Below are 8072 nucleotides of genomic sequence, written 5' to 3'. Positions count from 1 at the left end.
CTCTCTGCCTATCTCTCTCTCTCTCTTCCTCCCTCCCTCCCTCCCTCCTCTTCTTTCCCTCTTCTTTCTTTCTTTCTTCTTTCTTTCTTTCTTCTTTCTTTCTTTCTTCTTTCTTCTTTTTCTTTCTTTCTTTCTTTCTGTCTTGACAGAGTCTTGCTCTGTTGCCAGACTGGAGTGTAGTGGCATGTTCTTGGCTCACTGGAACCTCTGCCTCCTGGGTTCAAGCGATTCTCCTGCCTCAGCCTCCCGAGTAGCTGGGACTACAGGCACCTGCCACCACGCCCAGCTAATTTTTGTATTTTTAGTAGAGACGGGGTTTCACCATGTTGGCCAGGATGGTCTCCATTTCTTGACCTTGTGATCCGCCTGTCTCGGCCTCCCAAAGTGCTGGGATTACAGGCGTGAACTACCATGCCTGGATGAGACCCTTTCTTTGGGTCTCACTTTTTGGCCCATGATACAGGGGGCTTTCAACTGCACGATCCCACCCTGACAGCATTTCAGGACTCCAGTAACTCCCAGCAACTTTCTGGAGACCGCTGCTTGCTTCCCTAGTGATGTGGACTGTCTCCACGGGGCCTGGGCATGGGCACTTTCTAAAGATACTTTACCAAAAGGTTGAGAGAAAACCAAAGGCCCACATGAACAAAAAAAGGAAGGGGCCCCTGGAGGGGATGTTCTGCTGCAGCTTAGGGTGCACAAGAGCTGTGCTCTGCGCAGAGCTTTCAGCTGGCTGCGCTTTGCTAGCAGACTCGGCCCCTCTCAGGCCCTGTACATACAGCTGTCCCCTCTAGGCTTCAAGCAGTGTGTTGTTGCGGGTGTAGAGGGCGGAGGGTGGTTTCACATGTGATAGATTCAGATCTGTGATTGTCCTGAGGGTCAGCTTAGGAGCTTGATGCCTGGAGATTTCTATCTGGTGGGTCTGCAGTGGGACCCTGACTCAGAGAGCGGAGGCAGAGCGTCTGACGGTGCCACCGGGTGTCTCAGACACACTCAGCCCCCAAAGCTAACTCTTCTTTCTTTGTCCTCAGGGTGATTCCGGGGGGCCTCTAGTCTGCTACCTCCCCAGTGCCTGGGTCCTGGTTGGGCTGGTCAGCTGGGGCCTGGACTGCTGGCATCCTGCCTACCCCAGCATCTTCACCAGGGTCACCTACTTCACCAACTGGATCGACGAAGTCATGAGGCTCACCCCTCTTCCTGACCCCGCGTTGGCTCCTCACACCCGCTCTCCACCCAAGCCTCTGAGGGCTGCTGGCCTGCCTGGGCCCTGCGCAGACCTTGTGCTGCCACAGACCTGGCTCCTGCTGCCACTTACCCTCAGGGCCCCATGGCAGACCCTGTGATGACCACAGTGCCCCTTGACCCCTTCTCTCTGCTCAGGCCTGGGTGTCCATGCTGGACCCTCCCTCTCCCCAGCCCACTGTCCCTCTAAATGGTTCCTAATCCTGGCTTTTCTGTCTGTCAACTGCCATTCCCCAAATCAAGCTTGGCAACATAAAACCAAACCCAATAAAAGTCATCTTCTCCTCCTCCAGCCCGCACCACCCTCCCAGGCCCCTCCTGCTCCTTAGTGCTTGCCCTTTCCATAGGATTCATTGTCTGACTCCCAGGGCAGGAACCTGGGACCTCACAGAGAGAATCTCAACTGTGGGCTCCTAGGAGGAAAGCAGGGGTCAGGGGGACACTAGGGATGCTGAGGGAGCTGAGGCCACCAGCTGGGAGGGAGGGGTCAGTCTGCATTCACACTGCTCCTGCCACAGGAAGCACCCAGGCCTTCAGAGGAGCTGAAACTGCAGCTGGTGTCCACAGCGCCAGGGAGCAAGGGCTTCTCTGAAGTAGAGGAACAGCACTCCTGGGGCATGGAGGAGGGAGGTTCGACTCGACTCCCAGTGGAGACGGGAAAAGGGAAGTGGCTGGTGCACAAAGTAATTGAGCAGGACTGAGGAGCAGGATCCCAGCCATGAGAAGAGGGTTCCAGCCTATAGCTAGAGTGCTTTCAAAACATGAGGGTCTGGGAAAGACTGACAGAAGCAGATGGAAAAGGGTCCTGATGCCAGGCCAAAAGCTGAGGTCTAGGTCAGCCATGCTCAGAGCTCTGCTCCCGGGAACAATTCTGCTCCTCCTCACCTGTCCCCATAGGCCCTGCTTTCCCCAAGTCTGCAGGCACCTGACCCACTGCCCATCTCCCCAGCCCCCAGTCCTGCATAAACCTGCTCCCTCCTGTCCATGGCCCTTGGCGAACCCTGCCCCAAAAACTCTGCACTCCTCCAGCTGGTAGAGCCTGGTGTTACCTTATTTACTTAGCTGACCCAGGATTTCATGCCCCAGCAATAAGCCTCAAAATAGTGTCCTAGGCCATCCTTCCTGCAAGCCTGCTGGACACAGCCCTGTGCAGCCAGCAGGACTCCTAGAGGTCTCTCAGCACAGCCTACCCCCAGCCTTCAGAGGCCACAAGAAAACGGGAGAGCTCCCATTTAGCACATGTCCGTGTGGACAAGGCATCATCCAAAAGGTCCAGTGCACATTGTCCCCAGTCTTGGTATTGGCCACATTTCCTGTACCCTCACAAGCAAGGGGCACAGATGGACTCACACGCACGTCAACACCAGGACCGCACTAGCTTAAACCCTCTATTACTCATGCAGGGAGCTCTCATCCCAAAATAATATTGTAAGGCCTGAAGAAAGTGTCTTCAAGTATCCACTCCTGTAGGGGTATTTCCAGCAGTCCCTGCCTCTGATCAGAGTTCCACCGCTGAGGTACTGCTATGCCTAGTAATATGTCCACTAATAGTGTCCAGCCTTGGAGCTCAGCGGTCTCCAGAAGTGGAAGAGAAAGTGTTCCCTGCCCTGGCCGTAAGCTCAGTTATGGGGTCTCACAGCAGGGCTGCTCGGGACTCTGAGAGGTCAGTGAGTTACCAAGACAGCATGTGCTCCACGCATGTTCTCCACGAGGCTGGGGGAGCTTGGGCAGTTCTGTTTAGAGTATTAGCCACTCCACTGGCCCCAGAGCCACTATTCTCCTCCTTCGTGGCAGCTGCAGGCTGGCTGTGTCCTGAGGGCCTGCCTGTGATACACCTTATTCCAGGGATTAGGTGATTTCCTGTCCTCCCGGATGCTTTCAGGCCTCTAAACCAAAGGATGGGGTACATACCTAGCCCACACGACAGATCAACCAAGTCTCAGTTCCCACACAGTTGGTTTCCCTATTACTTGAAACCAACGTAAGTGCTCAGTATCCTTATCCTGGTTTAGTTTCTTTCTAAAGATAAACTGCAGCCTATTAGGGTTGAGTAGCTTTTTTTTTTTATTGAGATGGAGTCTCGCTCTGTTGCCGAGGTTGGAGTTCAGTGGTGTGACTGGAGTAGGGCATGGAGGGGCCCTAGAGGCATCATCAGGGCCACCCTATTTTCCCAGATGGTGCACTGGCATGGGCTGCTGCTTTTGTTGCCAAAGTCATCCCCAGACAAGCTATGGGAGGGAAATGAAATGAACCAAGATCAATGAAAGACTTCCAGTTTCCAGTCTGGAGAATAAGAAGCTTGGAAGTCATCACTCCCACTCTCAAAACAAGAAAAAAAAAAAAAAAAAAAAGCTGAACAAACTGAAAATCAACAACTCTTCTTAGATCTGTCAGAGAATTGAGGTCACAGGGCAAACTACTATCCTCAAAACTGGAGACAGGCAGATACAGAGAATCCCAGTCAATCTGAAGGGAAGCTGAGATGTAAAAGCTGGCCATTGGAGCCAATCCTGGGGTAGGAAAACCTAAACTGTAATTGACAAAATGCTGAAGGTTCAGTGTGGATGAGCTTGACAGTTAAAAACTCCACATCCAGTCTTAGGAGAGCCTCAACTTTCAGGATTTTTACCTTCAGTAGCCTTACCAGATTCTCAGGGTGTAGATCAGAGAAAAATCCCCTCCTGATTTTGGCAGGACTATGGGAAAATAACTATTTTGAAATAAGAGCAGAACATTAGTTCTACTTTCCTAAAGCCTATCCTTAAGAGAAACTATTTTTACCAGAGGCTAATGTATTGGGGTTTTATCAGAGCCTAACTGACTTGGGGAAAGAGACGTGTTAAACTCCAGTTCCCTGTGCCTTCCTGTCCCACCAGGGACACGGGCTACTGAGAAGCACATGTGCAGGTCACAGCCTGGGAGCATAGACTCACTGTGCACTGTGCCTGGGACCTAATCACAGGAATACGGAACATTTCTTCTCCCACATAAGCACCTCACCACCACATCAGTAGGACTTTTGTATAATAAGGGAATTATAATGGAAGGAATTGACTGCCTCAGCACTTATTTAATAAGGAGTCGCTAGGGAAACTCAAAGACAACAGGGGAGATACTAACAAGGACACAAGAGTAAATTTTGCCTCTGATACCTCCAGCAACACCAAACATTAAAGACAGTCTAAGTACCAGCTAGATAAACACAGAGCCTACACAAACAACCTCTTTACCTCTGTTCCTTTTGCCCAATATATCATGTCTCGCTTTCAACCAAAAAAAGGGAACTAAAAGGTACTAAAAGTGTACTAAAGTGTACATTTAAATCTATGATTCATTTTTAGTTAACTTGTGTATTTCTTAGAAATACAATTCCTTTTTCCATTATAGTGCTTTTCTACTTTTGTGAAATATCAGTTTTTTGTTTTTGTGTGTGTCAGTTTCTGCACTCTTTTACCCTGTTCATTGAACCGTATATCTGTTCTTCCACAGTACCACACTGTCTTATACTATAGCTTTGTGGCAAGTCTTAATATCCTCCAACTTTATTCTATCTTCCCAAAATTGTTTTAGCTATTCTAATTTCTTGACCTTTCCATACACATTTTGGAATAAGCTTGTCTATATTGACAAAAACAAATTTTGTTGGGAGTTGATGTTTTACAATACTGAGTCTTCCAATCTATGAAAGTAGTATGTCTCTCCACTTATTTAGGTCTTGTTTGGTTCCTTTCATTAGAATTATCTTGCTTTTATCACACTAAAATTTACATCCAAAATATTTCAATTTGGGGGAACTATTGTGTATGACATTGTTTTTAGTTTTTGTTTCAAGTTGTTCATTGTTAGTATTTGGATATATGATTAATGTTTGTATAATGCTCTTGTATCCTTAGACTTTGATAAAGTAACATATCACCATTTATTAAGAGTTTTCTTGCAGATTCCTTGATATTTTCTATATAGGCAATCATGTCATCCATCAATATTAATGGTAATATTTCTTCTTTTCTAACCTGTATGTCTTTATTTCCATTTCTTGTCGTACTGCACTGGTTAGGACCTACAGTCCTAAGTTGAAAAGAAGATGAGAATGGACCTTCTGGCCTCATTTTGGAGCTTAGGAGAAAAGCATTAATTCTTTCACCATTAAGCATGATGTTAGCTTTTAGTTTTTTGTAGGTGTTCTTTATTAGGTTGAGGTTGTGACCTTCTATTCTTAGTCTGTTAAAAATTTTTAACATAAGTCATGTTGAATTTTGCCAAATGCTTTTTCCGCCTTAATTGAACTGACCATTTTTGTTTTCTTCTTTAAATTGTTAATATAGTGGATTACACTGATAATTTTTGAGTATTGAACCAGCCCTACATTTCTAGAAAAAATTCTTCTTGGTTATAGTGTTTTATTATTTCCTTCCTTCTTCATGGTTTTGTTTTATTTCACTCTTTTTAGGGAGGTTTCTTTATGTGAAAGTGTATATTATTGATTTTAGACCTTTGTTTTTTCAAATATAAGCATTCAATGCCTTTTAATTCTCCACTAGCAATGCTTTATCAGGATCTTATCACATTTTATGTATTTTATTTTTATATTAATTCAGTTCTATGCCTTTTTAAATTTTCCTCAGAACTTCCTCTTTAATCAACTAAAAAATGTGCATTTTTTGTTGTTGTTGTTGAGACAGAGTCTCGCTCTGCTGCCCAGGCTGGAGTGCAGTGGCGCGATCTCGGCTCACTGCAAGCTCCACCTCCTAGGTTTAAGTGATTCTCCTACCTCAGCCTCCCAAGTAGCTGGGATTACAGGTGTGTGGCACCACGCCTGCCTAATTTTTGTATTTTTAGTAGAGACAGGGTTTCTCCATGTTGGCCAGGCTGTTCTCAAACTCCTGACTTGGTGATCCACCTGCCTTGGCCTCCCAAAGTGCTGGGATTACAGTCATGAGCCACTGTGTCCAGCCTAAAAATGTGCATTTTAATTTCCAAGTGTTTGCACGTGTTCTTCTTCTCATTTTCATTTTATATAGTTTAAAGTTTATACTGTGAACACATTCAAGTAAAATTCAATTATGTTTTTATGTTTGTTTAGTTATTTTATATAGGTTCTTCAAATATCATTGCAGTAAACTTTTTCAAACGTTTTATGTAGTGGTTCTCAGTGTTTTGCATCAATAAGGAATGCCCTGAAAATATGATCGCCCCGTACTCCCCCACCCCGCCCGCCCTGAGGTTACTGGAGATGTGTTTATCAGGAGAAGCTCATAGAGACAGGAATCATATGAAATTTCTTTCTGGTGTTTTGTTTTGTTTTGAGACAGAGTTTTGCTCTTGTCTCGCTTAGGCTGGAGTGCAATGACACAATCTCGGCTCACCACAACCTCCGCCTCCCAGGTTCAAGTGGTTCTCCTGCCTCAGCCTCCTGAGTAGCTAGCTGGGATTACAGGCATACGCTACCACACTTGGCTAATTTTGTATTTTTAGTAGAGACGGGATTTCACCATGTTGATCAGGCTGGTCTCGAACCCCCGACCTCAGCTGATCTGCCCACTTTGGCCTCCCAAAGTGCTGGGATTACAGGCGTGAGCCACTGCGCCCAGCTCAGTCATGTGAACTTTCTAAGTCCCCAGGTCATATAGCCTTCTGGGCTAGCATATAGACATCTGGCAGGGATCCAGGGTCCAGGAGTTAGATGCAATCCTTGAGCTCTAGTACCTTTATATTGCATGATCACGGAAGTTCAGACCATGTGTGGGCAGGGACTAGGACCAGCACTGTGATGGGTAGGGCCCAGGCCCAGCCCTTCTCCATCAAATGAGCACTCAAGGTGAGGGGAGCACCTGCCTTTCCTCTGCTGTGGTCAGGGCTGAAGTTCATGCTTCTGGTTGTAGGGGCTGAGTCACTCAGCAGCACTCACTCAGCTTTGGCCTGAAGCCTGATTTTGTAAATAAAATATTAATGGAGGAGATCAGATGTCTACAGTGTCATATTGCTGGAGATGTAACCAATGAAGATCAACATATTTTTGGTTCATTTAGATGATTGACTTAACAGAGAGCTTCCATACCCTCTCAAGGCCTGCATTTTAATCTATTTAACTTTTTTTTTTTATGCCAGGGTGTGATATTTTCTTTGTTATAGGGAAATTCTTTTTAAAAAAAGAATGCACAGGGAGTTAATATGAAATATTGTGTTCTCATGAAGTGAAGGCCAAAAGATTTCATTACAGGATGCACAAAGGAAGCCTCTGTGCAACTTACATAGGAACAAGTGGTGGAAGCATCCAGTTACTGCAAAGCGTGGCACCAACAGGTGGATCTCAGGAGAGTCTGCACGTGGGCAGGGAGCTCCATTTTCTCACTGTGGAGGGGAGTGACTGTTCTGCCTTTGTTCCATTACATCAAAATTGTCATTTGAATTTTATGAGGTCCCTACATTTGTTGATCTGCAAGTTTCTTTCGGTTTCATTGTTGCAAGATATCTATATGCCTACATTCTTTATATCTAGTTTTCAGGTTACATATAATTAATATATATAATATTTAATTAAAAAATTAAAATATATAATATATATATTATAAAATATATAGACACATGAGCAGAGGCAGAGCAACAAGAATAAGGTTTTAATACACACAATCAGGAGAGAGAAGGGCCCATCAAAGTAAATGGACAAGGGGAAGACGGGCACCTGTAAATAGCAGCGGGCATCCTGCCCGTTCAAAGAATAGAGACCTGGCTGGGGGCTTGGGTCAGCCAGATTAACAGTCAAGCCAGGGAGGGCACAGTTGATGATGACACATGCTGGCTGCTGCTTCTGCCCACAGGGGAGTGTCTCA

This window comes from Rhinopithecus roxellana, chromosome 16 (assembly GCF_007565055.1).
Source record: "Rhinopithecus roxellana isolate Shanxi Qingling chromosome 16, ASM756505v1, whole genome shotgun sequence".
Classification (NCBI taxonomy): domain Eukaryota; kingdom Metazoa; phylum Chordata; class Mammalia; order Primates; family Cercopithecidae; genus Rhinopithecus; species Rhinopithecus roxellana.
The sequence above is the reverse complement of the archived record's forward strand: the minus strand, read 5'-3'. Positions refer to the sequence as shown.